Source organism: Parasteatoda tepidariorum, chromosome 8 (assembly GCF_982258835.1).
Source record: "Parasteatoda tepidariorum strain Cologne lab strain chromosome 8, Ptep-v5.0, whole genome shotgun sequence".
Taxonomy (NCBI): Eukaryota; Metazoa; Arthropoda; class Arachnida; order Araneae; family Theridiidae; genus Parasteatoda; species Parasteatoda tepidariorum.
Window position 1 is genome coordinate 24632222 of NC_141762.1, and position 13325 is coordinate 24645546.

General features: G+C 29.1%; 1 protein-coding gene across 2 annotated transcripts in view; it reads left to right on the plus strand.

Annotated features, from left to right (window-relative positions):
- Nucleotides 1–2845: 2845 nt before the first annotated feature.
- Nucleotides 2846–13325, plus strand: part of LOC107447180 (protein Wnt-5b-like) — a 415322-nt gene continuing 404842 nt past the window's right edge. The window contains exon 1 of one of the 2 annotated variants that reach the window (XM_087168936.1): nt 2846–3162. The gene's annotated coding sequence lies outside the window, so the exon portion shown is untranslated. The remainder of the gene's footprint in view (nt 3163–13325) is intronic. The other variant, XM_071180546.2, reaches the window with a different exon arrangement.

Genomic DNA, 13325 nt, shown 5'->3' on the forward strand with positions numbered 1-13325 from the left:
GGTTATTCAGTAGATGATTGATATTTATGACACTTGCCGGTTATTTATTGTTTACATTATTTTGATTTACCAGGGATACTCCTATTAAAAAATACATTAAATTTTGAAAATCTTGAAAATCTTGTGCCAATAAATTTAATTATTTAAAAAGGAAAATATATTTAAAATTTATCTTCTATAATTTTATGAATAGAATTGTTTCAAACATTACAGAAAGTAAAATATGAACAAACTCAAAATGTTAAATCATTTTAAATAAACTTTTGACACTGTTTAAATTATTGGACAACAATTCTAGTCAAAAAATTGAAACATTTACAATTGATTCATACTTCACGTGCAAAAAAAATTTTTGAAAAAAAAAAAAAATGTCTATCATAAAAAATTTGTTGCTTATTGTTCCCCCAAGAAGAAATATTATCCCATTGTGTATTTTTATTTTTTATTTTGTGTTGGCAACACTTTTGTTCCTTTTTTAATCTACAAAGCTTATAGGTAAATTTTGAAACTGTTGTGTTCATAATATTTATAAAATTAGTATTTTTTTAATAAACTTTGTTACATATTTTTTTATGAGTGTAATAAAAATTTCATAACTATTGACTATATTAGAAATATAATTTCTATAAATTTCACTTAAACTAATATAGATTCAATAAACATTGATTTTCTGGACCAGTGTGTGACTTTCTTTTCAGTTAATGGAAGCGGGCATCAAGATGAACTGATATAACTGCGGTCTCATCAACTCACGTCAGCCCATCTTGATGCTCTGGAATCTTATTTCTTTCATGTGAATGCTAATTCCCTTGTTAACAGCTTTAATTCCTCACCAAATCATCAAGATCGTAGAAATTTATTTTATTCTGATTCGCCCTTCCATGCCACAGTGGTTTTTCTTGTTCTGTGATTGTTCTGTTGATTCTACATATAAAAAAAATAGTGCGTGGAGTCCCTCCGCGCGGAAGAAGTTAAACTTCGCAACCTGCGAAGTTAATTGTAGAAGAATCAGCAGTCGTAGAAGGATCACTAGTTCTATTCAACGACTCTTTTTCCCGCTCCGCTCGCTTCCGTGCTCTGTAATCACGGTAATATTGTGCATTTTTCCCTCTTGGACCTCTTGAACCAGTGCTTGTGGTTGCCTCATCGTCTCGCCCTGGAAAATGTATTTGTATTAATAATGCATGTGAATGCGTCATAATGTAATTTCAGAAGAGAAAACCTAACAATCAATTGATATTCACAAGAGACGTACCTTGACATAACCTTAAATCCGTCGCATTGTCCGTGGGATTGTTTTCACTCATTTTTTACAATTGTTATCCACTAAATTTGAAAATAAGAAATACTACCCTATTAAATTATATGCGTATCAAAACAAACTGAAAAAATATTTATAGAAAAACAATTCTTTTATGACTTTTATGCTAGTGAGAACCAAAACAATATAGAAATGAATGAGGGAAAACTGGATCCTACCACGTGATTTCCCGGCCAATAAAAATTTAACGTTAAACGTTTAACGCTACCTTGTTGGAAGTCGCATAAGAAGTATAACTTCAATAACTGATTACTGACCTCAGAAATCACTATGTTTTGAACACTATTTCGAATCAGCGTTTTTGATTTTCACAGTGGCGGATGAAATTATTCTGCCACACATAATACAAAATTTTAATGCTTATTAAAATATCATAATCGAACTTTCAAAAAAGGAGGAGCTTGCTTTGGCGAGATACTTTGATAACATCAAATTACAATTTTTTTAACCACCTTTTTCGACTTCAGGGAAAAACTGAAAATAAGTTTTTTCTTCTTGATGGACCGCATTTTACTTATGTACTAATATTTTGTCTCAATCTTTGCCAAAAAACCTTTTTAGATACTTCAGGTCTTAATTGGTTTATCACAAACCCTTGCTTCTAACTTGAAACAAATAGAAAAGTCCTTTGGAATTAAGGTCAGTGAAATGTGTCTTGTACATATTTTCCTGGCCTTTATTCCAATGAAGTTTATTCCAATGAAGTTCCATTGAAGTTAAAGATACTTGAGTTTAAGATACTTGAATTAAAGATACTTGAGACATAGAGGTAAAGGTGGTTAAACCGTAGAGCTAAAGATATTTGAGTATCTTTAGCTCTGTGTGCTGGAGTAGAATCCTGCTAGAAGGACCATTATTGGTTTACTAAAAATATTTGCGATCTAGGAAACACAGCATTTTTCTTGCTGTTCGTTGTGATAGAAATGAAAGATTCGAAAGCAGAACGCGAAAGTAGGTAGGTATTTTTAATTCTAAGTCACTGCGAATTTCACGGGAAACTTAAAAGTAGCAAAATTTGAGCAACCCAAGATTTCCGAGGGGAGGAATTTTTTCCCGTCTATTTAACACTGTTTTTCCGCCAAGGAAAATACCTATAATTATTACCCTACAGTTATTAAACTAATATATTCAGAGCTCAGCAATTCAAAATGAAAATAGATTTTTATTCTTCGGAAACGGAATTTAATATAGCAGCAGCGTAAATTAAATTTAAAATAATTCGTCCACTGATTTGTCCGAATTCTTTTCATCGATTTCCGTTTTTCCATTTTGTTTATTTTTCTACAAGAATATACACAAGTGTTTATTCTACATGATTTAATATTTCTTTATTCTATATAAATTTATTTTGCTACGTTAAAAATTCTTCCAAAGCGCATCATCTGAAGTGTTTAGATTAAAACCGAGTGTCGTGTTTAAGATAAAGAAGAAGCTCTTTTTTATTATTATTCTATTCGATGATTCCACTTTCAACAGGTGTCGCTAGCACTCATCAAAACATCAGAGATCTCTAAAAGCAGCGCGAAAGCTAAAATGGCATCCGGTTTTAATGTGGCAAGGTTCAGAAGATCTCCGTTTTTTATTGAGAATTCTAGTTGGTTCCAAGCAGTTATTCAATAAGTGAGAGCTTAAGTGTGATATTTTTTCCCAGCTGATTATACTAACCCTGTGAAAAACACTTTCAGAATTTTGAGAGGAATATTTTTTTGTGAATTGTAAGATTATCTAAACAGAAAAAATTTGTTTTATTGTTAAATTATAAGACATAGACATAATTTTGATCGGGTCCCTTCATAAACTGCTAAAAAAGATTCTAAGGATATACCTAGCAACTGTAAAAGGTAAGTTCGAATCCTCATTTATTATCTTCCTCATTGAAAAACACTTTAGAAAATTTGTGATGATAAAGTTTTTGAGAATTATAGGATTTTTGCTTTAGAGAAATTTGTTTTATTATTGGATTACGTTACACAAAATAATTTTATTGGGACTAAGTTATCATTAAACTTTTAAAAAAATGATTCTAAGAATGTAATATAACAACTGAGAAAGATAAGTATTATATACTTTTTATGAAAAACTAATTTATGACAAATATTTTTGTGTTACTTTATATCAGTTTATTATAATATCCTGAAAAAAAAAACAGTTTCAGAATACTGTGAAAAAAACATTTTTGTGAATCATAGAATTCTCATTATAGGGAATTTTTTTTACCGGATAATGAAACACAAATAAAATTTTTATTGGGATTCTTCATAAATCGTTAAAAAATATTCTATGTATATTAAGTTATATAATATCTATAGAGCATTATGCAATATAGATTTTTGATATATAACTGAAAAAATTTATATACGTTTTATGGAAAGAAAATTTTGAAAAATATCTTTGTTTGATTTTTATTTTACCTTGATGTAGTATCCTGTGAAAAGTATTTTCGAAATTTTCCGAGGAAACTGTTTTGTGAATTTAGTGAATCATAGTATTTTTTTCTAGAGAAAATTTGATTGCGATACACAAATGTAGTTTTTATTAGTGCTTTTTATAAACTGTTAAAAATGATTCCAACGATATTATGCAATAACTGGAAAAGGTAATTATTACAAATTTCATGGAAAAATATTATGACGAATATTTTTGTGTGATTTAAATTTCAGTTACTTATATTTTGAGAAAAACGCTTTTGTAAGTTTGCAAAGTAGAGAAATTACACATTTTCGCATGAAAAGTCATTTTATTATAGAATTAGGAAACATAAATATAATTTGTATTGGAATTTTTAAATGTGAATGATAATTTTTAAATGATTGGAAGTTTTAAATGATGTAATGAAGGAACTATCAAAGGAAAGATAATGAAATAAAATGCTCGAAAAATAATTATTGCAAACATTGTAGTATGATTTTATTTCTGTTTATTCCTTTCCTCTGTTAAAGAAGAATTTAAAAATTTGTAATAATAATAATAGCAATTACATTGAACAAGTTCATTTCTCCGAAAAAGAATTTGTTGCAAATGCTTAACAAATTTAAATATTACAGGCAATTTAATGATAGGCCACATTTTTAAAATGTTTAAGTAAACATTTTTCAAAACCATTTTTGTAGAAACACCATGGTTTTCATGTAAGCAATAACATTTTTCAGTTTATTCCACATTTAACTATGAAAATCCCGAAAATATGCAAAGTACACTGTACAAAATTTTGGACCAAATTACGACTGGCATTAAGGGTGCCGGTACTTTTTGTCGTAAAATTTTACGGAACAAAAACTCAGAAAGAATTCAATATTTTACGAGTATTTTTTATAATAACAATTCGTTAGTTGATTAGAATTCTAACAAGAAATCGGTAGTAATTAATTTTAATTTGAATTATTTTAAATTTGATTTTCAAACTGTATCATTTATTGCGCATATTGGCGCAATAAATGATACAGTACATATATATATATATATATATATATATATATATATATATATATATATATATATATATATATATATATATATATATATATATATATATATATATATATATATATATATATATATATATATATATATATATATATATTATATATATATATATATTATATATATATATATATATTATATATATATATATATATATATATTATATATATATATATATATATATATATATTATATATATATATATATATATATATTATATATATATATATATATTATATATATATATATATATTATATATATATATATATATATATATATATATATTATATATATATATATATATATATATATTATATATATATATATATTATATATATATATATATATATTATATATATATATATATATATATTATATATATATATATATATATATATATATATATATATATATTATATATATATATATATATATATATATATTATATATATATATATATATATATATATATATATATATATATATATATATTATATATATATATATATATATTTCTGTGCATATTATTTCATAACAGAAAAACTAACTGTATAAAAAAATAAGTTTGATTTGTGACTGATACTTCAGGTACTTTCCCCCAATTATAAAACATTTTTGGCAAATTTTAGGAAAAGTTAGATTAATTTTTTCAAAACTGTAAATTCTAGAAATTCTTCTAAATTTAACTAGCCAAATAAAATTTAAAAGTATTGGGTAAACCGGATAGAACTTTGGATCTTAGTGCTTAGAATAGGTTTAAAAATAGTTAATTTTTGCATTTCACTCTAAATAAATGCTTTTTTTTTATTTCACTCTAAATAAATACATTTTTTTATTTATTAATATTTTAGAGCTCATTTTAAAATTGAAATTAAAGAATTATAACAGATCGGTGAAAACTGAGGATTATTTTATTATTCGTTACGATTCCTCTTTAAAAAATTCTTTGCTAATATAGTTTTTAATTTTCATATAAACACTCTAATTTCCTTTATACATTTTTGTTTATAAATTTATAAAAAGACATGATAATAAATGCCATGCAAACAAATTTTAAAATTATGTCTTGGAGAAATTTTAGAATTTTATCAGAAAAATAAACTAAAAAATATCAAATGGAATAAAAAAAGGGGGGATTTTTGAAGTTTTTATTAAAAAAAAATGTATATTGATAATGGCCAATCATAACTTGGCGCCAAAAAAAATATTAAAAAGAAAAATATATAAAAATCCTGTAAAAATTATAGATATTACAGTTTTTCTGATGTTTTATTCATAATATGTATTATATGAGCCGTGGTGGCTCAGAGGATAGAGCACTCAATGAGGTGATCCGAGTTTGAATCCCAGCAATGGCTGGTCCATGCGAATTCCGCACAAGGCTCGCACCGATCACAGTGCTGCCTTAAAATATCCTCAGTGGTAGACGAATAATGGGTTAAAGTCCCTTTTCCGTCTAGCTAACAGTTAGAGGTTTATGGGGTTTTCCTATCCAAGTAACGCAAATGCTGGTTAGTTTCATCAAAATGTCCTCCACGAAAGCGAATTTATCCCAATAATTGATCCAGGAGTTCCCTTGTATTTTGGATTGAGATAAAAATTATAAGGCTAAGGAGTTGAACAATGGTAGTCGTAAGCTCAAAATTGGGTCGGCTGTTCAACGACGGTAAATATAATGTCTATTATATGAGCCGCGGGGGCTCATGGGATCGAACATTCGCCTCCCAATGAGGTGACTGATGTTCAAATTCCAGTAATGGCTGGTTGGTTCGAATTCTGCTCCTAACCATCACCGACCACAGCGCTGACGTAAAATATCCCCAGTGGTAGATTGATCATGGGTTAGAATCCCTTTCACGTCATTCTAACCATATGAGATTTTTATGCTTTTCCTTTTCATGCAGCGCAAATGCGGGTTAATTCCACCAAAAAGTCCTTAGTTTGTCTCAATGCTTGAATCAGGAGTTCCATTGTCTTTTGAGTTGGGTTCAAAATTACAAGACTACGGGATTAAGCATTGTTGGTCGTAAATTTATAATTTGGTCGGCTGTTCTAAGCCAATTATAAAATAAAATAAAATATCAAATAGAGTTTTTGGAAATATTTGGTTTATAAATTAATAAGGAATGACATCTTAAATTTATTTTTTATTTATAAGTCAATAAAGATATTATAAATATGATCTTATAAATAAAGCTGTGTCGCAGAAATTCTTTTGAATTTAGATAGCTGAATACAGTAAAAAAAATCAAATTGAATAAAAAAAATCCTTATTAAGATATCGCATTCTTTATGCATATGCAGAATTTGAAAACAAAACAATAACTTATAAGCGTAACAAATTTTACAGTCTTTGTTGCGGTGTATAATTAAAACTGTAGTCTAATATATATAATTCTCTTACGTGACTCCCAAATTTTGACTGTATTTCTTTTCCGTCGGTGGCAACGTTTGCTTTGTTTTGTTGACGTTACTATTTTTCTTACACGGCGAATCGACCAATGATTGCCGCTAAAAATGTCACATGCCAAATCTAGCAGAGGTGGCTCAACATATAGCTCTTTTAAAAACGGATACTGAAATAACCAGAGAGCATCAGCTGCGGCAATCTCATACTATTAAGCTAGGCAGAAGTGAGTAGTCTTTGTCGATAGATATCTATTATAGTATTTTGCCGAAAGCGCTTTTTTTCACGAATATTATGAATTTATTTGACGATTTTTGATTTATATCACGAATTATACTATAGCACATTTCTAATAGGTTTAACGAATTGCATGTCATTTATTTGAATTCAAATTTATTTTAATGACTTAATATTTACTAAAAAGATGTAATTTTTTTTTAAAAAAAAGTTTTTATATGGATTTGAATGATTGTTTTGAATTCTTAGAATTTTGTGCATTTGCAATGTACATAAGTTAGTAGCGAGCGAAGCGAGCCTGGTTTGCGAAGCAAACCATATAAGATTGCGTAGCAATTTTCGGGGGTTAGCGAGCGTTAGCGAGCAGGGGGCGCAGCCCACTAGTATCTGTTATATTTTAAGAAGAGATTCGTCATTATATCGAATACCTAATTACAACATAATGTAATTTTTTAAAAACATTTTTCTTATAAATCAATGGCTAAGACACCTCTTTTTTTATTCATTAAGTGATTTCCTAATTTATTTCAAACAATTAATGACATTTTTCAATCAATTTTGTTATATAACCGCACCTGCTCGTTGCACAAAGCCATTTATTTCATTTATTTTGTACATTTGGTTTCCTTATTCTGCTGAAAGTATAGATAATAATTTAGTTAACTTTATCACTTGCCTTGAATTAACACGGAGAAGTAACACGTTTTATTATCAACGAATTGAACTTTTGAAGATAGCGTTTAATTAATTTTAGTTACTGCGTTACGCGGAAGCTTTTTTAATTGACCTTCTGTAAGGCAGCCCTGTCGTGAAGAGCCTATAAAAAACGGTGATAAGCACCTAAATTTTAAGAAATCGATAAAATTGGTTTAGAAATGTCTCATGATGAGATTGATTTTGCTTCAGGTTGTAATATTTTGAGTTCAGAAGTTTAAGAGGAAAAACATTAGAAAGTCGCAATTCGAATACTCGAATGACAGTTAATATATTAGAAGATAATAGGATTAGTAAAACTTTTATTAGATGTCGCAATAACGCAGTATGTGGGTTAAAAAAAAACAATAAAGTATTATAATTTAATGACATACGTATATGTTTTAATACGAGGTTGAAAAACATTTGCTATTTTAAAATGTTTAAATGCTATAATATAATTGCATAACTTTATAATCATAAATAAATTGCATGAGCTTTGATACGAGGTCGAAAAATGTGAGCTACTCAAGACTGTTCAAATACCTCGATGTTTTTTGTCTAATTAATAACCATAAATAAGTTAATTCGTGACAGAAAAATATCGTCTACTCAAGACTAATCAAGTACCACGACATATTTTACAAATTTATAACCATATACAAATTAATAAATAACAGAAAAATATCGACTCTCAAGACAGTTCAAATACCATGATGTTATTTTACAAATTTATAACCATATAAGTAAGTTAATATGTGACAGAAAATTATCAGCTACTCAAGAGTTTAAATATACCACGATGTTATTTTTACTAATTAATAACCATAAATAATTTATTACGTGGCAGAACAATATCAGCTACTCAGGACTGATAAAATACCACGATCTTATTTTACAAATTTATAACCATCATCATAATCATAGTTGGCCAGACAGCCCAATGTGGGCCAATGCCTTCCACTGAAGATTCATCCATAATGACTTCCGATTTATCTTTGATGTCCAAATCTTTTTATTAATTGCAAGAAAATCAGTCTCCACCGAGTCAGCTCATCTCAATCGTGGCCTTCCCCGCTTTCTTATTCCATTGGGTTTAAAAGGCAGCATCTTTTTTATTGTATTGTCATCACTCATTCGAATCACGTGGGCCATCCAATTCATTCTATATATTTTTATGTACTTAATAATACCTGGTAGTTTGTAAATCTTGTACAGTTCAAAGTTAAATCTCCTTCTGCAGTTATTGTTTTCATTTAAATTTATAACCATAAATATGTTAATACGAGGAAGTAAAATATCAGCTACTTTAAAATATTCAAATATAACAGCATTATTCTATAATTTTATAATAATAATGAAGATAATTTGAGAAAAAAAATGTGTTGAGAGAAAAATCAACGTTGACCAAAGCTGAACTTGATTATAACCATTTTTATACAGGCTTGCTCATAACCTAAATTTAGTCTGTTTTAACATTGTTAATAACCCTAGTGATCCAGAGGTGTTACAAAAAAAAAAGAAAAAAAAATTGTTTGCTTTGCATAATATACTAAATTTCGGAGTTACAATTAAAGTAAGAAACGTTTTCCAGTTGCCTTGGCAACAAAAGAATAAGAGAAATCATACTTAGGAACTTAACTTAATTGATATATAGTTTTGTGAAGAGTGTTATTTTTACTGTACGTTTTCAATGCATGTGGTATAAAAAGGTTTGTCTTTTGTTTGTACGTCCACTGTGTTAATTTAAATTGCATACCATATGTACCATGTAAAGATCAGATATAAAACATAATTTGTGCAATGGTTAACAGGATTTTGATGCTCTGTCTTTAACATTCTTTAGTGCAATGCAATAGCTATTTTTATATAAGACAATACCTGTTTCAAGCTTTTTTTCACTACTTTAAAAGTTTTCATATAACATATAGTATAAAATTTACTCACAGCTTATACATTGCCAACCTAACAGAAGAAACATTACTTTTGTAACACTACATTTGAGTATAATGTGACAGTTAAGCTACTGATACAATTAAGGCTTAGATAGAGACCTAAACAGAACAGTCGGCACATATGCTGCCAGTGTGGTTGGTAACTGTTACTTTGGAATGTGTGAGGTTTAAGGCGTTTTACCCATTATAATATCTAGGTGGCTAGTCCTCTTATGAATGGATATTTTTTAATTACTAAATGCATAGCTCTTTTGAATGAAAATAAACTGAAACTGATTAATTACCTAAATATTTATCACTTTTTATCCATCAAAGGTTTAAAAAAAATGACATCCTCTTCTTTTTGTAACATAAACTCCGAGCAAAAACGCATAACACATATTATTGTCTAAGCAAGCAGACTTTCAAATCCAATTTATTTAGATTGCTTTAACTTTTGAGAGAGTACATTAACTCTTAAAGAGGTCATTTCGTTGACACTTAACTAAGGATCTGAGCCATTTTACTATAGCCCCAGTCAATAACACTGTTCTTTAACACCGTTTATCCAATAAAAGTCCTTTTAATAGCTTCTACACTCGTCTGCAGGGAGAGTTTTTTTTTTCTTTTAAAAAAGCTCCGTAAAAACTTATTGACATAACAAACATAAAAGGAAAGAAATTGTGAAGAAAAATAAAAATTAATTTTGAGAACACGAATCTTCGTAAACTTTTTTTCATAATTAAAAGGATTTATGAAATAGATATAGTGGAGCATCGTTTATACGACGCCGAAGGGACCACCGAAAAACGTCGTATAAACGATAACGTCGTATAATCGATTTTTACTTCTAAAACTGAAACTAACCCTGTTTTCAGCTAATTTTAATGTTTAACGTGTTGATTTATATAAATTTCTAAATTAGACAAAGCAAAACAAACAAATAACCAAAGAAGAAAAATTGCAGTGAGCAATTTGAATGTATGATACCTTTAATTATATTTTCTTGCTATTAGTCTCTACAATGCTTTGAATAGCGAGTTGAACTTACTGCTTTCTATGATGCAATTTCAGATTTCTAATCGCGGCCAAATCTAATGGTTGAAGCGCACTTGTGCAATTTACAGGAAAAAAGAGAGCTTTCACATTTTCCAAAATAATTAGTATCGATGGGTGCGCTGGACATTGGTCGATGAATAGTAAAATTTTTCGTTTTTGCCTCTTCATAACATTGTCTAGTTTTTTCAGTCATCTAGTAAAAATTACCGTCGTCATCCAAGCATTAATGTTAGCACCCTTTTCAGTATAATTCATGATGGCAAATTGCGCCCTTTTTTAAAATACACAAGAAAAAATAAAAAATTAAATAAACGTGAACAAAATCTAAAAACCGACGTATAACTGATTCTGTGCGTCGTATAAACGATATATTTTTACACTAAAATGAATAGGAATGATTTGGGACCACACTAAAACGTCGTATAAATGTAAACGTCGTATAAGTGATCGTCGTATAAACGATGCTCCACTATATAATAATAGCAGTTATAATAATGGTTTTACTCTAGTCATCAGAGATAGTTTTTGTTTCTTTTAACAAAATTCCGTAAAGACTCAGATAATAAACATAAGGGGGAAGTAACAAAAAAAAATGCTATAAAATAACAATAATAATTAAGAATCATGAATCTCAAAAATTTTTTGCGGGGCTAAAATGGTAATAATTTTGAGTTAATGAAAGCAATAGCAATCAAAGTATTAGCTATAAATAGTTTTAAAGACTTAGACCCTGTAATTAATACACTGAATCACATGACACCAGAAATTCGCAATTAAGTCAGATCTGCTAGCAGATGTTTTATTTTTAAAAATAACATACTTAAAATCAAATTTCATAAACAGATAAACCAAAATACGAGTCTAAACTATCTCAGTGGCGTGACAGCCCATAGAGGGCCAAGGCCTGCTGTGCCCATCTCAGTTTTCTTGACTTTGGGCTCTGGGGTGCAGGAGCAGATGTTCCGATTGGGTGGTCAGCGAAAAGCAGGAACCCCCATGCTTGGTCCTCAAGCATGCTTGATACTCATTTTATGGACCCCTGAAAGGATGAAAGGTTGAGTCAACCTTGCCAGACCCGAGGATCGAACCCAAGACCCGTGGCATGAGAGCGCGAAGCACTACCACTCAGCCACCGGGAGTCAAACTCTTATCTACTAAAGTTTAATTAGATATGTCGCTGCTTCAAAACTAAAACGACACATCTGCAGGCATTACACGTTTGTAGATGTGTCGTTTTAGTTTTGAACCAGCGATGTCCTCACCTATGCTGCGGATACATTGTGACATTGAGAGAAAGATCCTAAGCATTTTTGGAGGAATAAAATGTGGTGAAACTTATTGGATATGAAGGAACTTTATAGATTATTTAAAGATACCGACATAATAAGATATATTGCTATTCTCTAAACATAAAATGGGCAGAACATTTGACAAGAATGAATGATACTCGAACCACAAACAATATCTTTTTGGCTCAGCCAATCGCTATTTGAAGAAAAAGGAAGACCAAGACTTAAGTTGTCTCGGTGTGCTTTTAAAATAACTTTAAAAGTAATAAATTGGAAATCCTTGACCAAGGACAGGATAGCTTGGGATAAAATTCTGTAAAAAGCCAGGACCCACCCTGTGCTGTCGGGCCAGTGAGAAAGGAAGGATAGATGCAGTAGCAGAAATAATAGATGTAGTAAAAGTGATAGTAATAGAAATGATAATGATAGAAGAGATAAAAATGAATGTAGAATTAATATAAGTAATAGCTGTAATAGAAAAAATGGTTATTAATGTAAAATTAATAAAAGAGCAGTAGTATTAATTAAAGTATTTGTAAATGTAAAATATTAATAGAAATAATAACTAGTATATTATCTAAAACGTTTTTAATTTTGCACTGTATAAATGAATACTCAAGTTTCACGAAACTTTTTTCGTTTTCGATGAAACCGTTTCCTGGTCTATCCTCCGACATTTCGTCAAAATGACAAAATAACTATGGTCACTTCTTCGAAGAAATGAATTTCGTCAATAGTAAAGAAATATTTCGTCATTCTAAAAAAAAAAAAGAAAAAAGAACTCTCAGTGCCAAATGCATCTAACATTTCTAATGATCACTTCATAGAGGGCACTACATGGCTGGAACAACGTCACCGTAATAACACAAGAAAGATGAAGAGATCAGATAAACCAAAGGCCGAA